The sequence below is a fragment of the Hemibagrus wyckioides genome, linkage group LG28 (assembly GCF_019097595.1).
Source record: "Hemibagrus wyckioides isolate EC202008001 linkage group LG28, SWU_Hwy_1.0, whole genome shotgun sequence".
NCBI classification, from domain to species: Eukaryota; Metazoa; Chordata; class Actinopteri; order Siluriformes; family Bagridae; genus Hemibagrus; species Hemibagrus wyckioides.
Window position 1 is genome coordinate 10,927,367 of NC_080737.1, and position 23,345 is coordinate 10,950,711.

The window sequence follows — 23,345 nt, forward strand, 5'->3', positions numbered from 1 at the left end:
AAAAGGCTTAAAATTAAGATTCAATTCATTAGGAATAAAAAAAGCTACCATTGCTCAGTTAGCATCATGTGACCTGACTTCCATTGCTGCAACCTACAACCCTAAGTGGACTAGTGATGTAAAGATAGCTTGCTGTGTCTAAATGTTATACTTTATTGAATAAGCACATGGTTATCTAGTCAGACCTGGCTAGTTTTAGGCATTCTGATTGAAACCTATCAAGATATGAAATATTTTTCTAGAAATTGATATATCATATAGCGGTGTGTTTTTCTAATGCTCTGCATGAATGAACTTTTGCTGTAGTTTTAGTGTTGCGCCATGTACACAGACTCAGGTTTAGTATTGCGGGGTGTAGTGGAACATGTAGAAAACAAGAAGTTGGACAATATTTTTTTGGACTGTTTCATTCCTCCTTCATTTCATTTACTATATACAGTCACAGTTCCAGTTGAAGTTTTTCAGTCTTTCCATTTCTCCACTGAATATTCCTACATAACTTTTGACTGTTTGTCATATTATCTCATATTTTTTTCTCACAGAATCAGATGATAAAGTTAAATATTATACAGATTCAGTGGATCCCATTTCCAGGAAAATCTGAGCATAAATGTATAGACTCATTGCATTTCACTTTACCAGTGGTGATGGTGATGCAGCCTGTGTTTCATAGCATTTGTTGAACAGTTTTAAAAATTTCTTCTTTGCCGTATTGCCATGAGCATAGCTGTGAGTTAACAATATTTACAAACGTGACTGAAGATAGAACTGAATATCATTATTTCTCTGGTGCAGAAGCAGATTTTCACAAGGCAGAGAAAAACAGGTATTTTTCCACTCTCACATCGTCACGCACGTAGCAGGTTTTATTTTCAGACATTTATGAAGGGGGGAAATGTATGAGCATGTGTGTTGTATGTAGATCCTTTCGTTTCTAGAAAGATATGGAGAGATGGAGCGAGGAGGGAATGTGTTGATTGCTGAAGGTAAGCAGTCCATTGTACTTTGCAGCCTACGGCAAGGACACCTTCACAGAGACCACAGAGACATAAGCATGCTCCATGCAGCTCCACTGAATGAATAGCAGCTTCCTTGAACACCAATCAGACACACTATGCACACATGGTCCATCATGCTTTCTGACAAATACAGTCATTTTCGGTACACACTGTCTTACATACAAATCTCTCTCTCTCACACACATGCTAAAATGAAACACCAGCCAGCTGAGACACTGAGAGAGAGAGAGAGAGAGAGAGAGAGAGAGAGGATATCAGGGACAAGGAGGAACATCGAGCAAGAAGTGGAGTGGCCGGGTGTTTGATGGGGTCGGTGAGACCGTTAATCATGGAAATGGTTGCGTTAGCTATGGCAGCTGAATTTCTTAGCCAGGCACACGTGATGCTGCTGCCAGCAATTACCAGTGACACTCATGACGTCACCCTCCCTCCCTGTTTCCCTGGATGGCTACTCCAATAATGAGAAAAAAGGCCTTGGGTAAAGGTTGAGGAAGGATCCTTACAGCATTCCTCACTTAATGTTTGACTGAATGAGGCTCATGCAACCTGGCAACCCTGTAGTTTGAGTTACCAGATTCTCAGAAAACAGGTTAGAATGGAGGGAAAAATCCAGTTCTTAAATCACTGTGTTTACTATGACATCTGTGTATGAACATACAACATATTTTTAACACCTGAGAACTCATCTCTCTTTCACAAATTTGTAATTTTTTAACTTAATCAGTATAAAAAGTTCTGAAGTATGAAGCTAGCATTAGGGATGGGATTAGTCATTCATCCACCCATTCTCTACATCGCTTGTCCTACTGGGTCGCAGGGAACATGGAGTCTATCCCAGGATACTCAGGGCATAAGACAGTGGAGAATTTGGACAGGATACCAGTCTATCACATGGTACAATCGCACACACACTCAATCACATGCTACGGGTAATTTTTGAGATGCCAGTCAGCCTACAACATACGTATGTCTTGGGGGGACTGGGGGAAGAAACTGGAGTACCCAGAAGAAACCAGAAACACTCCACACAGGTAAACTCCACATACACATGTCAGAGGAAATCAACTCCCAACCCTGGAGGTGTGAGGCAAATGTGCTAACATGCTTGTTTATTTAGTTATTTATTGACATTTTTAAGCAAAGAAATAAGAAATTAAAAGAATCTGCACTGTCACACTGGCCTCATCCACATGACATGGTAAGGATTTTCCCTAAAATGAAAAGTTTCCCAAAGACTTTTCACAAAACAAGAACTTAAATTCAGAACACCCGCTGCAAGTCTTACACAGTCCAATCTCCATATTTCCCTGTCAGAGATTTCCTAGTAGATCTCTACTGAGGAGCAAAGAATCTTTAACTAGCCAAAGAACCCTTCAGGAACTCTTCACAGTGAAGGCTGTGAGCTTGTATATGATATAATTGGCATCATCATAACATCTGTACCATGTGCCATCCCAATTATATATTTCCCTGAGGTGGTGAGAAATTATGAGTGTCATAGTTAACAGCATATGAGCTTCCTCTTTCAGGGAGCCTTCAATGCACCTTCAAAGCCGAAGCTGTTACAGCATTAGCTTGTAGTGGTCTGAGCATTACTGCAGCACCATGGCGTAGTTGGTTAATGTGACTGTCTTGTAAAAAGGACATCCTAGATTTGAATCCCTGCAGTGCTTCAATCATCTTAAGCTGGTGTCTGAGTCTCCCCTGGGGTTTTTTGAGTGCACCGGTGGCCTAGTGCTGATTTACACTTGATTCTGTGTCCGCCGATCTGCCAACATGTGCAGACGTTTGCATAGGTGTCTGCCAACAGACGCACACACAATGTCAAAGTGTGCACTAGGGGGCACTGCTGCATGTACACAACCAGAATGTACAGAAAATGGAAAACAAAGAAGAAGCTCTCACACTGCAGTCAAACACTGTATATATAGTCAGACAAAATGATTGGTACCCCTCATGACAATGAGCATCATGTAATAACAAATACAGTTACTGATATTTTCAGCTTACACATATAAGGGCACTGTACATTTTTTTCTCCAACACAAATTTTATTCAAACGTAAAACATTCAGCAAGTGAGAATTATTTTCTGTGAAACACCAGGTTCAAAATGATCAGCACACTGACCATTAATATTTGATAAGCCCTCCCACAGAGAAAATGTCTGACAAGGTTCAAGACTTCATGAGAGGGATCTTGGAAGACACTTCCCATGCAGAACAGTTCAAGATATTTTATTCTTAGCTCTATATTCATATGCATTTGAACTGAGACAACTGGTATAGGAAAGGGGTCAAATCTGCATCCTGAAATGTTCAATTCCTACAGCCATTTCGTACAGATCATTTATACATGATCTTGTTGGAAGAAAACTCAAGTCTAGATTTTGTGCTGCTCCTTACAGGAACTTATAGAACCATCAATAAATATTGTATATAATAACTTCACAGGAGCTCTGGACCACTATCTGCTGCACCACAGCCCCAAATTAACATAGATCCTGCAGTAGGCTATATACTGGTGCAACTACCGCTATGTGGTTCCCATTTTTTTGCCAAGGTGCCAAAGGTATGTGTACACAAAGAGTTTGGTTTTGGACCAAAGTTCATTCCACAAAACATGATGGGCAATACGATGGCCAACTGTTTTTCTATTATTTATATTCAGTATGTGATCTGTGCAGGTCAACAAGCACATATGTTGTTTGTCTTGAATGGGCTTTGATTTTACAGATTAATCCTCTTATATTTCTCCAACATATGTTTTGTGGGTTTTATTTTACTACAATCTTTTTCTGAGAGGAACGTTTGAATAATTATATTACATTGTATTGAATGTGTAGTAAATTTCATAAGCATATCTCCAGTCTGTGGTTTCACATTCACAGTCCCTGTGAATGGAGAGACAAACAAAATGCTGGATACAATTAATGGGAAAATACTCATTTACACTGTACTTTTTAGATTTATCATTCCAATATCACACAGAAATGTGGAAGGTATTTGGGAATGCCCATAGCTGCATTTAAGGGTCTAAAAACAAATACAAGTCATGTCCTTAATGCTAATATTTCCTGAAGGACATTTGTTGGCCTCACAAAGGTAAGTTACCTGAATCTTCCTAAAGCCACCCCTCCTCCAGCAGCAGGGCTGATTTGCTCCCCCCTGCAGCTGTCAGCCTTCATGACCTCCTGGTCAAATCAATAGCTTTCCTCTTAGGCCTCCAGCAAGCCCATCCTCCAGGCTGCACACTAACAGCCAGGCTTCCTCACCAAGACAAAGGCCAGGTTGGAAAGAGCAAACCTCAAAATCACACTGAAATCTTTTGGGATCAGTGTAATTCATGTATATATGGTTTTTCTTTGTAGTAGTCTGGAAATGCTTTATACATATAGACGATTAAGTACATAATATACAGTCTTTCTGGCTCTGGCATATAGGAAGTAATGTTGCATTTGACTTGCCTCAGATGTGGGAAGTTGGAACTTTGTGGTTTGCAACCTCTGTGCTTTCATGTTACAAAGTGGGAAAAACACCAAACACCTCCATGTTTGTTTGCAACAAGCTGACTGTGATAAGTGATTTTTCCTCCTCAAAACAGAGAATTGTATAGTTAATGTTATCAATTTTACACCAAATATATCTATATGTTGATTAATCTAAAGTAAATGCTTCTACGTCATAATTCATCTGAAGGTATGAAGTGCTTCTGTGTTTACTCTTCATGCTGTAGCCATATTGATTTGACATTACTTTCTGAACTCAGGAGTGAGCAGGCTGTCGAATCACAGGAGTACTCGAGCAGAAATACCTGATTTCACCAGTTTCAAAAATGCCACCAATATAGAATTACATCCATAATTATAAATATAAGAAGGGTGTTTTAATATTTGGATACAAATCCGTTGCAAACAGTGCCTGTCTGAAGTCTGGAACCCATGGGCCTTTACTGCAGTTGCCTTCAGTTGCTGCTTGTTTGTGGGTTTCTCTTAATCTTGGTTTCATCTGTCCAGAGAATTCTTTTTTTGTATGTTTTCTAGCTAAGTCTAATCTGTTTTTCTGTTCTTGAGTGTTACCAGTGGTTTGCATCTTGAGGTAAAATCTCTGTATTTACATTCATGAAGCTGTCTCTTGATTGTAGACTTTGACAATGACACACCTTCCTCCTGAAGAGTGTTCTTTACTTGGCTAGATGTTGTGAAGGGGTTTTTCTTCACCAAGGAAAGAATTCTGCAATCATCCACTTTAGCTGTCTTCCATGGCCTTTTGGCATTGCTGGGTTCACTGGTGCATTCCTACGTTTTTAAGAATGAACCAGATTGATCATTTGGTCACTCCTAAAGTTTCTGCTGTCTCTCTAATAGGTCCATTTAATGCAATATTTTTTTGTTTAAACCCCTTTTACCAAAGCTGAAAGTTAAAGTATGTCTTTCCACTTTAATCACATCTTATTTACTTCATTTCAAATCTATTTTGGTGATGTACTGAGGCAAAGTTACAAATATTGTATCAAAAAACATTTTGCTATAAAATCTACCATTGTTGGTCATTATTGATCATTCTGTTAAAAGTGCTTCTATGGTCACACTGAATTGAATTTTTTTCTTTCCCTTCAACTATGTTTCGTTGTTGTTTAGAAATAATTGAATACAGGCTCTGTGTAGACATTGATCTGGCCAACTGCATTAGAGATATTACCCAATACTCTCCACACACATTTTGTAACAAGTTACAAAAATAAATGGCCAATTTTTAGAAATGTGAATGTCTATGAGAGAGTAGTACTGGTATGGAATAATAGTATTTGTGGAATTGTGGACTGGCTTTATTAATAGCTGTATAAAGCTTTGAGGAAACTATGCATATGGAGTGATGTCCTGCCCTTGACCTGGATTCTGCTCAGTTGTGCAAATGTGGTATCTTCTTATAGTGAATAACAACAAAGTAAGCTGTAATGGAAGAATACCGATCGCAAGACAGTGCAATGTTATCTAGGTTAATGTTGCCTATTATTAAGGGTGTCCACCACGACCCTTACCAGGATGGAACAGTTATAGAAAATGATCAAATGAACAGTTATTTACCTAGTAGCTAAACATCTTCTGATGCCTACATAATCTTGTTTGTCATTAGCTATGTTTCCACAATTAGGCATGCTCACTGTGGTTAATCACTTTTTCACAGATACTTTCATGGTTTAGCTAGATTTATGCCCATAAAGCCACTAGGGATCAAAGTTGATTCAATGCCAGATCAGGCATCTCATTCAGAGTTTCTTCCTGCCTTGTGCCTGGATCAGTTACCCTGTGACTTTTAGAAGGTCCATATGAATGTGTGGAGAGCCATTTGATGGTGGGGAAGAGAGAAAAAGAGGACAGAGAAAGACCTAGTCAGTTCCTCACAACGCTAAGCACAGAGCCTGCATTGTACTGCTTCAGCCTCTGGTGAGAGTTAGAGCACAAGTCCACAGCTGACAACGGAGTCCTCTCTCCGAAACATATGCAGTCAGAGCACTAGCAGTGTGTGTGGGTGTGTGGCGGATGAGGGCATTTGAAACACAGACACCAGTACAAGTTGATTCAAGCTGTCTGGCAGCAGTGACTTGTTTAGCTCTGTATGCTTGGTTTCCCAGCAACTTGCGCTTGTGCCCTATCACGGCAAGCTCTAGCTGAGAAGAAACATGGAGCAGACATCCAGTCCTGCACCAGCAAAGGTCAATAAAGGGTCACACAGCAGAAGAGGTCACCCCACATGACAGAGCACAGGTGAAATCAAATTGAACTATGGAACAGATATCACCACAGAGCACAGCACACTACAGGACAGGACACATCATGGATCCTGCAACAGCATGAAGCAGATGACACAATGGACAGGTCAGTCACATGAGAAGTCACCCCATATGAAAAGTCACACCATGAAACAGGTGACACCATGAAACACATTGCACTGTCTATCACCACAGAGGACAGGTCACACCATGGGACATATCACCACACGGGACAGGTCATGCCATTAAACAGATCATCACACAGGACAGGACAGGTCACACCAAGGGATGGATCACTAAACAGGACAGGTCACACCATGGGACAGGTCACACCATGGGACAGGTCACACTATTAAACAGATCTCCAAAGGGGACAGGTCACACCATGGGACAGGTCACACCATTAAACAGATCTCCAAAGGGGATAGGCCAAACCATGGGACAGATCAGCAAACAGGACAGGTCACTCCATTAAACAAATCACCACACAGGACAGGTCAGACCATGGGACAGGTCACACTATTAAACAGATCTCCAAAGGGGACAGGACATACCATGGGACAGATCACCAAACAGGACAGGTCACACCATTAAACAGGTCACCACACAGGACAGGTCAGACCATGGGACAGGTCACACTATTAAAAAGATCTCCAAAGGGGACAGGTCACACCATGGGACAGATCACCAAACAGGACAGGTCACACCATTAAACAGGTCACCACACAGGACAGGTCAGACCATGGGACAGGTTACACTATTAAACAGATCTCCAAAGGGGACAGGTCACACCATTGGACAGATCACCAAACAGGACAGGTCACACCATTAAACAGGTCACCACACAGGACAGGTCAGACCATGGGACAGGTTACACTATTAAACAGATCTCCAAAGGGGACAGGTCACACCATTGGACAGATCACCAAACAGGACAGGTCACACCATTAAACAGGTCACTGCAGATTCGTCATATGCCATACCATTTAATTTAAATTATAAAAAAAAATACCTTTCGGAAGTTATGTCCACAGTTATGTCCTGCACTGTGGCCTTGAAAAAAATCTGTGTTCATTTTATAACAGTAAATATTCTCTCCAGAGGTTCATGTAGGCCTTCAAATTGTAAACTTATGAATAAGAACACATTAAGCCCAGAAGCACAGCGGATAAATGAAGCGAACATGATTTGCCAAATGAGAGAAACATGCACATACAGGGAAACACACATACACTGAAAAAAACTCAACCATTTCTGCAAGCTGGCGCTTGAAAGGCTAGAATTCATGAGATGACAGAGGGGGAAAAAAAGCGTAATACAAAAATTGAGAGAAAAGAGAGAGCATGAGAAAAAGAGAGAGAGAGTGAGGGGGGCTCAGAATGAAAGAAAGGCCTGACGCTCCATCCATCTGCCAAGCTGAGTCTGGTCCCTCCCTCAATCCATCTCGGCCACAGCTGTTTCATCTAACCCCCTTCACAGACACACATACACACACAGGCAGACCCCCCTCATAGTGACTGTCCCACACACTCTCAGTAAGATAAAGAAGGCTATGTCAGCCACGTGTCTGTTGAATGGGAGTCTCAGGATGAGCCAAGCCTCCAGACAGCTGACCAGACGTCGGTGCAGGAGCCAATCAGCAGGGCTATATTCATCTACCTCAGCTGTACACTTCAGACACACACATACACACACACACACACACACAGGAAATACAAATAACTTTTATGTGCGTACACACACACACACACACAGGAAACACAAATACCCTTTTTGTACATACACACACACACACACACACACCTAATGTATACCATATTCCATAGTTTTCTAGCACTCTGTGAAAATTTAGAATTGAACACAAATAAACGTGCCTTTCAGTCTGATTAACTAAAAAATGTCGAATGAGAAATTTTGATCTTGGCAGTAAATATCTCCTTTGTGACTTAAACCAGGCCATGGAAATACCATAGGCTTTAATCCCTGTAATCGCTGAAACTCGTTGACCGGATAAACAATGTCAATTGCATACACACCCTGTGCCTATTCTGGGCCTCTTCTTCCTCTGTAGGTTTCCTGTAACCTTCAGCGTCCTTCCCCAGTGCTGAAACATTCCCCAGCTGATGTGCAAAGACGGGCCATTTGTGCTACAAGCTATACAGAATTATCATTAGATCAGAATCAGTTCAGTTGAATTAGTCAAATAAGATTCAGATTGCACTCAACAATCTGTACAGCTACATTACAGTTAAAAATATATTATAATTATATTGTAATAGCTGTGGAATGACGTTACAGAGGAAAAGGGAATCCTGAAATAATACGTTATTTTACACTATACCAGTTTCTGTGATGATATAACAAAACAAAAGCGTATATATCCTTAAAATAATAGTCCAATGTTTTAATCTAATCTCAGTTCACTGCCTCTGTAGTGTTTGTGGATCTGAGAGGATTCATTACCAAAACTGTTCTTATGGAGATTAATCTTTCTAAAAAACATCCTATGCAGGATTACAGTGTGTTTGTTTAGCAATTGCTAAAAGACATTTAAAGCTACAGCAGTATCACAGCAACAAGACCACTTCAGGATTCCCAGTTCAGTGCTGAGCTCAGATTACTGTCTGTGTGGAGTTTCACATTTTGGGATTCCAAAAAATATATGCATGTAGGTCTGGATTAAATTGCCCCTAGATGTGATTGATAGAGTGAATGTGTGTGCATGGTGCTCTGTGATGGACTGGTGTCTCATACAGGGTGTATTCCTACTTCCCAGTGTTCCCAGAACAGGCCTCAGATCCACCACAAGCCTGATCAGGATACAGTAGTGTGAACGAATGAACGAATGAATAGTATGAATGAAGTAGATTTTTTAAAACATTTAGCACAGAAACTGTAGACCAAACTGTACTGCATTTTTACACAGAGTTTTGAACTCTATGCCTTACTTGAAAATCCTTGAACTTGTGTTATCTGAAGCAGTCTCTGACAAAATAATTTCCTTCAGGATTAATAAAGTTCTATCTTATCTTATCTTATCTTATCTTATCTTATCTTATCTTATCTTATCTTATCTTATCTTATGACACTTGTGAGACAATTACAAATATGTTAGCGGTGATAGCACAACATAAAGAGCTTACCTCATGCTGACTTTGAAGAACATTTCTGTTCACGCAATCCCATTAACTACACAAGCCTAGATCATGCTCACTGACGGTGTAAGAAATCTATTGGTAAAGAATCTTGAACAAATAATGTGACATGACGAACACGTTACTGTCCAGTCTTGCTTTATTTTGGATTGTCTCCTTCAGACTGCAGAGAGTATCACACAGCGTTAAACCAACTTTAGTAAACAATTAGTGCCGGTGTTTTGATGGAAACCTTTCTAATTCTTCTTTTATTTTGATTCTCATTCTATATACAGTGAAACATCTCGTCTGTGTAAGCACATTCAGTAGATGTTTGCAGATGCAGAAATTAGTTGTGGAGAGTAAAAAATCTCCAGATTATTCCTTCAGAACATGCAGAACAAGATCTTTAAGGTTGGATGACCTACTTGTTTTAGAGAAAATTGTGAGCTAACTAGCAAAGTGATATTCTATGCTCTTTAATACCTTCCTACATCTCTCCTCCTGCATCTTTAAAAAAAAATGGGCAAAGTGTCAGTAATTGTGGGATTTCAACTACATAACCCACGCAGAACTCTGCTGTATATTTTTTTGGAAAGTCTTGAAAACGTGTCAGTGATGCTCCTGCCTTCTTACAGTTGCTAAGCTATGATTAGTTCATCATTGTTTAGAGGAGGATTTTAAAACAAAGGGTCAGTAATAACAAGCAAGGAACATGACTATCTGTGAAGAAAGAAACGGCAACTGTTATTGAGCTGTAATGTCACACGTGAGACAAACGTGTATGTAAACGAGTTGCTGCCACCGGAGTGAAGAACACCACACCTCCGAGTCATGTTTAAGCAAATGATTAAAAGTCAGCTGTCATAATGGGACTGATGTGAATAGAGAGGGTAGCAAGATGGTCCAAGATGACATCATCAAGCTGAATTTGTTTCCCCATAACCAGGTCCTGTTTTATTATTATTTCTGGTATTTCTGCTTTCTACTTTAATGTTTCTTAAACACAGATTAAATATTGACCATTCAGTCTGGACACTGATGTTCATGTCTGATGTTGAGGTCTGTATAACACATGAATGAACGGCCACAGCAGTTATAATTTAATACAGAGTGGGACATAAAGATCTCCCACATTTGGAGTGGGTGCCGTATGGGCTGTAGTGGCAGTAGAGAGGCGGGACAGGTTTCATTCGGTAGGCTAGGCTCTACCATTTTCATTTTCTTCATCAATAATTATAACAATTTTTCTTTCTTGTTCAGAACCCATCATGAATTGGACCAATGAACATTGTGGTTTTCCTCGTGTAACTGTTTGGTGTGCATTTGCCGACTTTGGTGTCAACGGCCCGTACTTTTTTGAAGAAGGTGATGAAACAGTAACTGTTACCTCCAGCCACTATATTGAAACGTTGGAGAACTTTCTGTGCCCTAAACTGGACGACTTGGATACAGAACATGTATGGTTTCAACAGGACGGGGCCACAGCTCACACAGCACGACGTTCGCTTGCAGTGTTGAGGGAAATGTTTCCTGGGCATTTCTCTTTTAGGGGAGACGTGGGGTGGCCGGCAAGGTCACCAGACTTAAGCCCTTGTGAGTTTTTCCTTTGGGGATACCTAAAGGAAAAGGTTTTCCGACATCGTCCTCGAAATCTTGAGGATTTGAAGGAAAGGATCCGAGAGGAAATCGACGCAATACCACCTGAGATGACACGGAGAGTCATGGAGAACTTCCGGGAATGACTCCATCAATGTATTGCCAACAACGGCCGCCATTTGTCTGATATAATTTTTAAAACCCATTAAAACAAAAATGATTTTTGTGTATTTTTCAAAAATATAATCACTTTTTTTCTAGATAGTTGTGTTCTTTTTTTATATTCATTCAAAATGTGGGAGATCTTTATGCCCCACCCTGTATTTACCTAGCAACTGTTTTGTGTTGTTTTGTGTTGTGTTGTTTTGTTGTGTTTTGTGTTGTGTTGTTTTGTTGTGTTTTGTTGTGTTTTGTGTTGTGTTGTTTGTTTTGTTGTGTTTTGTGTTGTGTTGTTTTGTGTTGTGTTGTTTTGTTGTGTTTTGTGTTGTGTTGTGTTGTTTTGTTGTGTTTTGTGTTGTGTTGTTTGTGTTGTTTTGTTTTGTTGTGTTTTGTGTTATTTTGTGTTGTGTTGTGTTGTTTTGTTGTGTTTTGTGTTGTGTTGTTTGTGTTGTTTTGTTTTGTTGTGTTTTGTGTTATTTTGTGTTGTGTTGTGTTGTTTTGTTGTGTTTTGTGTTGTGTTGTTTTGTGTTGTGTTGTGTTGTGTTGTTTTGTGTTGTTTTGTGTTGTGTTGTTTTGTGTTGTTTTGTTTTGTTTTGGAGCTTTGTGTTACCACTTTTGACAAGCACCATGGACTCTGAGCAGATAAGACACATCTATTTTGAATTTGTTGTGGAGGAATAAATACATACTGCTTTCTCTGCTTGTCTTTAAGCATTCTGTTTTTGTTGTCATTTTTCATCCTTTCTGTATGAAAACTTTTTCTGACGTAATGTTTCTAGACTCTGGTCTGATGGGCTGCCTTCAGCTAAATGCATGTGATGAACCGCAGCAGCAGCAGCAGCAGATCTGCTACAGAAGCTGTGATGGTTCTTGTTCAGTAAACTAAACTACCAGCATTTTCATATGTTTCTTGGCTCAGCTGCAGTATTTTTTAAATACTCATTCTGACCTGCTGAACTACTTTGCCACAGAGGCTCAAAGAAATGAGATTCAAACATATAAACTTCCAGTCATGTTAACTGCAATTGTCAAGTTTCTCATAGTATGTGTGAAATATTGGGTTTATACAGGTGGTGCAGGAGGAGCGGATGGTGTGATCAAAGCAAAAACTAAAACTGTAAAGTTATCAGGGTAAAAAAACATATACAATATATGTCTAAACATGTGTGGAAACATAACCCAGACACATTCAATTCAATTCTATTCTATTCTATTCTATTCTATTCTATTCTATTCTATTCTATTCTATTCTATTCAGTATTCTATTCTTTTTTTTTGTACAGAATAGCAATTTTAACAATAGACATCGTTAAAAATGGACACAAAGCATCTTTAAGTTATTATATAAATTCAGAATATAATTAGAAATGCATAAATTTATCCCTAATGAGCAAGCCTGGGGTGAAGGATGGCAAAGAAGTTCTCCTTGAGATGATATAAGGAAGCAACCTTGAGAGGAACCAGACTTAAAAGGAAATCAACCCCCTTCGGCATGACACCAGAGTGTGATTCTAAATAATTTCCCTTCTATAACTGTGTACTATATGGTCAAAAGTGCAATTGCGTAACCAGGAAATTCATTCTAGTTTTAACATGAAGTCTGTTTTGTTGAAGTTATTAACTGTTTACTGATGGAGACTTGAGTGCAAAACTGCAGTGAGCTCTAATAGCAATAAGCCATCCTCATGGTTTCTAAGTTATCCACAGTAGTCTCAGGGATGTTTAGACTGTACATGTGAGGCCATGCTCAGCAGCAGTGAGTGCTTTCCAAGTGAAACCCATATGTTGAAAGCAGATAACTGTTTAGAGGCTCAAACCTGTTCCACAATGACAATGCCTATGTGCAGAAAGCGGGCTCAGGAAGACATGATTAGCCAAAGATGATGTGGAAGAACTCAAGTGTCCTGCACAGAGACCTAACCACAACCCCAGTGAACGCTTTGTATTGGAACGCTGACTGCTTCCTCACTCTCACTAATGCTCTTGGGGCTGAATGACCAGAAACTCGCACAGACAAAATCTAGAGGAAAGCCCTTTCAGAAGAGTGGAGACTTTGACAGCAGCATGGGCAGGACTTTATAGCAGGAGGTTCAGGAAGCATGATGTACAGTGGGAGCTCTGTGGTTATGGTGTTTGACTACTGACTAGATGGTTGTGAGTTTGAATCCCAGGGCCAACAAACTACCACTGCTGGGCCCTTGAGCAAGGCCCTTAACTGTCAACTGCTCAGTGGTGCTCTGGATAAGGACATCTACCATTGTTGCCCCCCTTACACGGAGAGTTGACTGTTTACAGTACGAAGCATTTTTATAGTCATTAGGCTTTTTACTTTTATCTCTATTAAAGAACTTGTGATACATCCAATTTAATTTGGAGTGTAAATATCAAATTTGGATGGAATTAAAATATGGATAATCGACATCTTATGCGATATCTCATTAATAGAAAGAGGATAGAAAACAGGCTTGGGTATTTAAATAGCATGTTTATTGTCCAGGACGATGGCATCCCCCTGCTCCCCACCTGAAATTGAGCCGTGGTTGATTGCTGATTTTCCTTCATGCAATCTTGCCCTATAAAGGTTTTTTTCTTCCCCTGTGCAATTCATTCCATCCATTTATTCTGTCTCATCAGCTATAAAAGTGGTCTACCAATCAGCATTTTCATAATTGGGTTTTCAAAGCAAAACAGTTACAACGAGGCCAAATAGCTGATGGTGGAGCATTGGTCATAAAAAATGAAATTATTTACCTGATCAAGGTGAACGCTGATCAACTGCATCAGCGAGGAATGTGGCCACAGGATGCAGCTCACTGGATGAGAGAGAAGAGCGAAGCTTATAAGCAAGACAGATGTTAAACACCACAAACCTCTGGCATTTGCAGCTCAGCTCACTGTGAGTTACTTCAGATTAATATATTGTTATGTACAGTGTTTGAGTTATTTTGTCTCTTTCCTACAAATGAGCATGCCTCCCAGGTGCTGTACCTTCTGGGCATGCATATTACACATATTGATATTTATCGATCTGAGCGAGACTGCGCCATATGTTACACCTTCTTACTTTTATTGAGTTTATTGAATTAGGCTGATTATTATCAACATAATGTCAAAGAAACTTCACATCTAATATTTCACTGAACATCCCACATTCACACATACTGTAATGTGTAGTGTATCAAATGTTTATTTTTCTTTTCTCTTTCCTCCTCCTCTGTGTTCCCTCTTGGTTGCTCTGTGTTTACTTGCTCTTCTTCTTCTTCTTCCTCTGGACTGTTACTGTCCCTTCCTTCCTCTGCCTCCTCAACATGCGCTCCTTCACTCTCCTGTTTTCAACAGGGTCATAGCAATTACTCCTCTCTTGCTCTCTCACTTTCCCCTCTCTCTTCTGTTCTGTTTGTCCTGTCTTCTAACTGCATGCTCACATCTCTCCACTCCTTTATTTGCCAGATCTTCTTTCTTTTGCTTTTTCTCATTCTCTTCTCATTTTCTCTACTACATGCCTCTCCTTTTCTATCCTTTCTTCTTTTTTATCTCTCTATTTCTCCTTTATTATTTCATCATACGTCATCCCTCATTCCCTCTCTCCCCTTTTTTTTCCATATCCCACTTCTCATCCACTCTCATGTCCACCCTTTGTTCCATTCATCCTTTTTCTCTCTGTCCCTGCATCCTTCTTTCTCTCACTCTCTGCTCTCTCGCTTTGTCCTTCTTCTCTCACTCATTCTCTCTGTCCCTTCATCCCTCTCTTTCTCCCTCGCTCTCCCACATAGGGAACAGAGAGTTGCCGCAGGACTGCAGTTCTCAGTGAAACCACATTCTATTTTCTACCACTTCCTCTTCCTCCTCCAGCCGTCACCATGGTGATGGTGTGAGCCGGCAAAGGCCGCTCCCTGCTCAGCCTCAGTTATCATTCCTGTTCTCTCTCTTTTTCATTCTCTCTCTCTCTCTCTCTCTCTCTCTCTCTCTCTCCTTGTTCCACCACTTTATCTCTTTCTGTCCATCCATCTGCCACTTTGTTTCAACTTTGTTTTCCTGCTCAGCTTCACTCTTTCATTTTCACCTCTGCATAATTACAGATGTAGTCACACAATTTCATCTTTCCGTTCTCTGCCTCATGTATTTAAAAAAAAAGCGCATTTTTCCATGTCCTATTATTCCAAAAACATCCTTTAATGTAAGTGTGATTTCATTCGCTGCTGTTTGCTACGTTGTTTTGCAAAGAACATCTATTTCTGGCCGAACTGCTCCCACCCACACCTGCTCTCTCTCTCTCTCTCTCTCTCTCTCTACTGCAGAGCTTCAGCAGTGACAAAATCCTCACTGCCATCTTACCTACTGCTACCTCACTGCCCCTGACACCACTGACACACCCGTCCGATCCCTTTTTCTACAAGAGTGGGAACACTCCTCAGAGTCACAGAGGCCAAAGGACAAACACTGTGCTAGAAGGAGTGGTCCTGATTCATATCAGAGGAAGCTGACGTTCAAAAATGGCTTCATTCTTACTGAGGCGAGAAAGCTTCGTGTTTAATGAAGCAGCCGATTAAATGAAGTGTGTGGTTTAATCATTTATCGCACTTTAAAGCTTGTTTACTGGTCAGTTTAAATACACACTTGCAGAACACCTTCTTGTCATTTCTAACAATTTTATCTCATTTCATTGATTATCTTAGGTTTTATCGTTGTAATGTTTTAAGTTTAGCATCGCTATTCTAATTTTGATCCAGTCGTATTCTTATTTTTGTTATTCTCTGTCCCTCAGTGGGCACAGTAAAGTAAAGTACAATATGTTGACTTTAAATCTTTAAATAAGTAGATATATAATAAATAATCTTTAAATAAGTAGATATATAATAAATAATCTTTAAATAAGTAGATATATAATAAATAAATATTTATTATGTTAAATAAGGAATAAAATATCTGAAATATATGCATGCATAGATTTGTGGTCATTGATGTGACAGGTGTGTAGTGTAGCTATAATGTAGCTCTCACATTTCACACTGATACAGTGACCGATCCTTCAGTTTTCTCCAACTAATATTTCTCTATTTGTAGAAGCTGAGTTATAAAAATAGACATTTTCAGCTTGTACTTAATCTACACTTCCTGCTAGTAGCTTTCTGTTTTGCCTGTTTAGCAAATCGTAACTTTGATAATAAAGCAGTTTTCATTTAATTTAAAGAAATCCACACAACACTAGCTACAATTATCAACACCAATACTTCAGTAATGTTCAAATAAATTAGTAAAGGACCAATTTCCTAAAGTATTAAAGTCCCTATTAATTCTTGAATTAAAATTTTCATTGAAAAGTAACTTCATTTATATTGTTTATACCGTCCTTGGAATTGTTCAACACTGGATATTCAGTGATCTCTTCTGATTTCGTTATTCATGAAAATGGACTTTTTACAACATTTGTGCCTATGTTTATTCATTCTGTTGACACTTTTACTCTTTTATCTAACATTTTACTCAAGGCCAAAATAACACTGGCTCTCTGGCAGACCTGAGATTTTAACTTACTGCCTTCTAAACACTAGCAATAGTCCTTTAACATTTATGACTTCTCGCAAGCCTCTTCCATCACTGAGCTTATATATATATATATACATATTTATATATATATATATATATATATACATATATATATATATATATATATACATACATGTACATATATATTATATATATATATATATATATATATATATATATATATATATATATATATATACATATACATATATATATATATATATATATATATATATATATATATATATATATATATATATATATATATATATATATATATGGTCAGCTGGCTTTGTGTCTCAGAGGAGGCATGTGTTAACCTTCACCCTGCCTGGTTGCTAGCTGTTGTGTGATAGGAGAGAGCTGGCTGATGGATGAGAATTGACAGGTGACTAAATTGGAGAGAAATATATGGGTTAAAAAGTCTTTCCAATTGTATTCTCATGTATAAAGTTGCGTAAATACTCAACTAATTCACCAACTTCATTCAAATGGAGTCCAAGAAAATGAAAAGACTTGACAGACTTCCTGTGTGTAACTTCCTTTTATGTTGCCTAAAAATGCAACCCCATGAAACATGATTAACTTTGAACTTGCCAAAAAGAATCTGATTATTTGTCTGACCAGTCAAATGAGGTCATGAAAGAATAAATGGCTGGCCACAGGACACACCTCCTCTCATTCAGGGCAGTGGTTCTACACTATAGACCTGAGTGGCACACGTGCAGTGGGCGGGATGCAGTCTGTGGCCTTTGACTAACACATTGTGTTTCAGACGAAGTTTATGATCTCAGAAACCGGCCCCTGCTGCATGCTGATTAGCAGATAGTTTGACAGAAGCGTGGGTTAGTTCTGCTGTGTGTGTGTGTTTGTGTGTGTGTGTGTGTGACATTTTGAAGTGGTTATACGATGATTAGGTATTAAATGAGTTCAAGCTCTTAGTCCAGGAGACAGAGAGAGAGAGAGAGAGAGTTAGTTTAAAGTAGTCATGTTTGCTGATGACAAACATGTGAGTACTCTATAAACCCTGAGTTTGTATGAGTTTCTGTGCTGTACAGAATAATTTCAGTCACTATCTATCTATCTATCTATCTATCTATCTATCTATCTATCTATCTATCTATCTATCTATCTATCTATCTATCTATCTATCTATCTATCTATCTATCTATCTATCTATCTATCTAGCCATCCGTCCGTCCATTCCGCCGTCCGTCCATCCATCAATATGACTGTGTCTGTCTGTCTGTCTATCTATCTATCTATCTATCTATCTATCTATCTATCTATCTATCTATCTATCTATCTGTCTGTCTGTCTGTCTGTCTGTTTATCTATCTATCTATCTATCTATCTATCTATCTATCTATCTATCTATCTATCTATCTATCTATCTATCTATCTATCTGCCTGTCTGTCTGTCTGTCTGTCTGTTTATCTATCTATCTATCTATCTATCTATCTATCTATCTATCTATCTATCTATCTATCTATCTATCTATCTGTCTGTCTGTCTGTCTGTCTGTTTATCTATCTATCTATCTATCTATCTATCTATCTATCTATCTATCTATCTATCTATCTATCTATCTATCTGTCCGTCCGTCCGTCCGTCCGTCCGTCCGTCCGTCCGTCCGTCCATCTATCCATCTATCTCTGTTTTTATCTATTCACTAGGTATAATCTAGAGAATGGGGCGCTGGTGGCTCAGTGGTAAGTTTCTCGCCTGGGAAGGCCTAGGTTCGAGTCCCAGTCAGTGCCCACACCCCAGCCACTGGATGCAGTGCCGGTCCCAAGCCCGGATAAAATGGGAGGGTTGTGTCAGGAAGGGCATCCGGTGTAAAACCTGTGCCAAATTGTTGTGCAACCAGTTAGTCTGCTGTGGTGACCCCTCACACACGTAGGGAGCAGCTGAAAGATCAACAACAAAACTAGGTATAATCTAGAGACTCAAAAAGTTTTGAAATACATAGACCAGCTCATCTGACGCCAGTAACCATGCCATGCTCAGCATCACTGAGATGTGGTCACATGATTGGCTGATTAGATAATTATACAGGTATACAAGTGTATGCCATTTGTGTATATTGCATTTTATTTATTTATTTATTTATTTTTTAAACAAAAAAAAAAAAATTTGAACACAAAACCTTGAACACAAATACCACATATGCCTAGTCTAATTCACTAAAATCCGCTCGTAATGAATGTAAAAAACAAACAAAAAAGATGCTCACATAAGACCAAACGATAAATTTGCTGATAAAGTTGCTGAAATCCATTTAACAAAATGAACCATGTAACTCCACACAGCAGTTAGACAGAAAGTGAAAATATTTCAGTATTTAGTCTCGGGACTAGGACAGACACGCATTATCAGGCAGGACAAACTCCACCCATTCTGCTCTCCTGACACAGTGAGGCAATTTCCTGTTGTGGTCCAGAGTAGAGGAGGGTGGACACATTGTTAGCTGAAACAGATGGGCTACAGTCAGTAAAAGTATACCTACAAAGTGCCCTGAAAAGAATACACAATGTGAGTGTACAAGTGAATATAGATTATAATAATAAACTTAGTGACACAGTGTAATAATGTTACTGATGTATTTACTGCCCCTCATGTAAGCCACATTTTTGTATTTTTCCTTCATGTAGATAGACAAAGTAAGTCTTTTACTCAGCATCCATTTAGTATGAACAATAATAAACCTTCCTCATGTCACTCTATGTTACAGTTCATTTTAACATGTCATTAGCTCTCAAAATCAGAAAATGAATCCACTATTGACCAGAACAAATTATTCATTAAATCAAGGTTAAAAAGGAAGGGAGACCGTCTTTTGCCAAGGTTGGCCCCAAATTGTGGAATAGCCTACCTTTATCTATTAGGATCATCCCTACAGAATCTCTGTTTAAAGTAAAACTTAAAACTCGTCTTTTAGAAAAGGCTTATAACATCTGAGACATCCTGAGAATATTTTTCCTCTGTATGTACTATATCCTGTACCATGTCATTTTATGGTGTTTTATTGTTTTGATCTTATAATTTTTGTACAGCACAATGGTCAACAACTGTTGTTTTATTGTGCTATATAACTAAACTAAACTAAACAGAAGACTATGAAAACAAAAACAGTTAATTTGGACTTCTACAAAGTGCTCCAATAATTTATACCCCCAACTGCAGCACTGCAGTGACATACTGAAATATAATAGTACATCATTTCCTCATTGAGCCTCATGATTTGCCTGAATGCTCCATCTATCTTTTGTCACACCATGAATTTAATTTCATTTCAATTGCATTTTATATTCTTCATTCTTGACCATTTTCTCTCACCCTTGTTTGCAGAATCATAGGTCACCCATTTCACCAAACATGCTGAACAGCTCACCTGAGTCTAACACATCTTTAGTATTTGTATTCACACTGCATGGCTTTATATCTCAGCGAATCTTCAAGCTTGTTAGTGCTTTACCCTATACACACTGAACACTTTAAAAGGAACACTATACTACTACTGGGTGGGGCTTTTCAAAGCGCCCTCAAATGGAATGGTTTCCATGGTATGGATTCCATGAGATGTTGGAAACATTCCTTTGAGATTCTGGTCCATGTTGACATCACAAAATTCCTGCAGATTTCCATGAGCACTTTCATGCTGCAAAGCTCCCACTTTACCACATCCCACTGGTTTCAGAGCCGGTGATTAGGAAGGCCACTGAACTCATTGTCTTGTTCATAAAACCAGTTTGAGACGACGTTTCCTTTGTGACATGGCTCATGACATGGATCATGTCTTTAGCCATTAGAAGATAATAAATTGTGGTCATGACGGGATGCACACGATCAGCAACAATACTCAACAAACTGAGAAATTCAAGCCATGATTGCTTTGTGTTAACAGGCTCAAAGTGTACCAAGAAAACATTCCTCACACCATTACACCACCCCCACCAGCCTGGACTGTCACACAAGGCAAGTTAAGTTCATGGGTTCATGCTGCCGGTGCAAATTCTGACCCTACCATCTGTGTGGCTCAGCAGAAATTAAGATTCATCAGATCAGACTGCATTTTTTCCAGGCTTCAACTGTCTAGTTTTCTTGAGTCTGTGCCCACTGCAGCCTCAGCATTTTGTTCTTGGCTGACAGAACTGAAGTGGAGCCCATCTACTTCGAGGTTTGATGTGTTGAGCATTCTGGGATGCTTTTCTGCTCACCACAATTGTACAGAGTGATTGTCTGAGTCACTGTCAGCTTGAACCTCTCTGGCCATTCCTCATTGACCTCTCTCATCAACAAGGCATTTCCATTTGCAGAACTGAAATTTCACGGGTAGTTTTTTTGCTCTGTCGCACCATTTTGAGTAAATTCATGAAAATGTTGTGTGTGAGGAGATCAACAGAACCACATAATGCATAAATACATAAATCTGTCTGACACCAAAAATAATGTGCCATGTTTAAAATCACAGAGATCACATTTCTCCCATTCTCATGGTTGGTGTGAGCATTACATGAAGCTGCTGGTCCGTACCTGCATGATTTTATGCACTGCACTGCTGCTATATGGTTGGCTAATTAGATAATTGCAGGAATGAGTAATTGTACAGGTGTTCCTAATAAAGTGCTCAAGGAGTGTATATCCATGAAAATGTGACTCCTTGCATGTGCTATAATGCATTTCAGTTATACAGCAGGTTTCTTCCATAGCTTCCCACTCAGGAGATGATGGCGAGTAAACATACTGTACGTCAAAGTAATTTTGCAATTTTACTCCATCCACAGCACTTCATTCCTACAATTAGCATGCATGGTAGCACTTTCTGCTGATAAAAGCTAACATGAGCTAACAATATTTATCTTTAAATATATATGTATATATCTAGAAAGCAATAGCATGTTTAGGATTCAGTTGCAGCTGAAAAAAAACCCCATTAACAACAGCACAAGCTACTTTCCAGCAGTCTATGTGTACCAATATTACACACATTTCTGTTAATAGCCATTTTCTTTGCCTGAGCAGTTATTTTTTTATGATGAAGTATACAGCTTTCTAGAAAGAGTTCTGCAAATCTCGGTGTATATCTGCTGAACATAACTGTGAAAGGTTTTCTTCATGGCAGTGTAAACAGTGTTTACAGGACCTGCATTTCATATGTGTCAGATGATTACTGTCTAACATTTGGGCAAAAAAACAGTTTGGAACAGGTTTTTGTGGAATGATGTACAAATTGTCAGTTTTTGTTTGACTGAGATTGAAAAAAAAAACCCTCTCCAAACTCTTGCTGTGTTCACTGAACTGAAGGATCACTATCATCTACCTAAATAACACAGCTGGGAGAAAATCTTTATCACTTCACTCATACATTATGGCCAATTTTCCTCCTTTTCACGCATCCTTCCCTCTGTCTTTTGCTCTCCTTTCCTGTCTCCACTCCCTCCTGTGTTTTCTTCACTCCTGGTCCCTGCATCCGTCCTTTCTCCTCTCCTCTGCAGCAGAGGGCTGTATTTCACGGTGCCATGAGTCCTTTTGTCTGATAGCACCACAGACCCGGAGGCAGCGAGGAAGAGCTATAGTGCCTTATATCTGAAGCTGTGCTGCCTCGCTCTTACCATTAGGAGAGCGCAGACACCGAGCAGCCTTCATGACCACCATCACTCCTGACAAACACAGCCCTGCCACACCGGCTGCACGCTGCACACACGACACGCCAATGAGGAAGAAATTCTGTGTGTATCTGTGCTCATGTATGCAGGTGTTGTGCTGACTTCATAACGTCATGTGGATTCATTCACATCTGTATAATACACAGTTTTTAAAATGTATTGCATTTGTTTATGCGCCATGGAGCTGGAGGCTGAGATGCGAGGTTCAGCATGCATACAGTATGTGTGAGGTTACCTGTGAGCATGCATATGTGTGTATTTTATTTTTTTATTTATGCAGCTGTCTCACTGAAATCAGGGAGCTAAAGCTATGTGATGCAAATAAGATACAAGCCAATCCACATGAAAACGTCACCACATGATAAGTGAGGAAGCCAATACCACAGTTTTCACCAGACCACACTGACCGCTTGCTTTGACTTTCTGCAGCTACCTTAATACCCGCA

The 23,345-nt window shown here is 39.3% G+C and overlaps 1 long non-coding RNA gene across 1 annotated transcript in view; it reads right to left on the reverse strand.

Moving 5' to 3' along the window:
- Nucleotides 1-19,574, reverse strand: part of LOC131348623 (uncharacterized) — a 43,171-nt gene extending 23,597 nt beyond the window's left edge. The window contains exons 1-2 of the long non-coding RNA XR_009203963.1: nucleotides 19,467-19,574; nucleotides 14,434-14,495 (exon numbers count right to left, since the gene is read on the reverse strand). This is a non-coding gene — a long non-coding RNA (uncharacterized LOC131348623). The remainder of the gene's footprint in view (nucleotides 1-14,433; nucleotides 14,496-19,466) is intronic.
- Nucleotides 19,575-23,345: the final 3,771 nt, after the last annotated feature.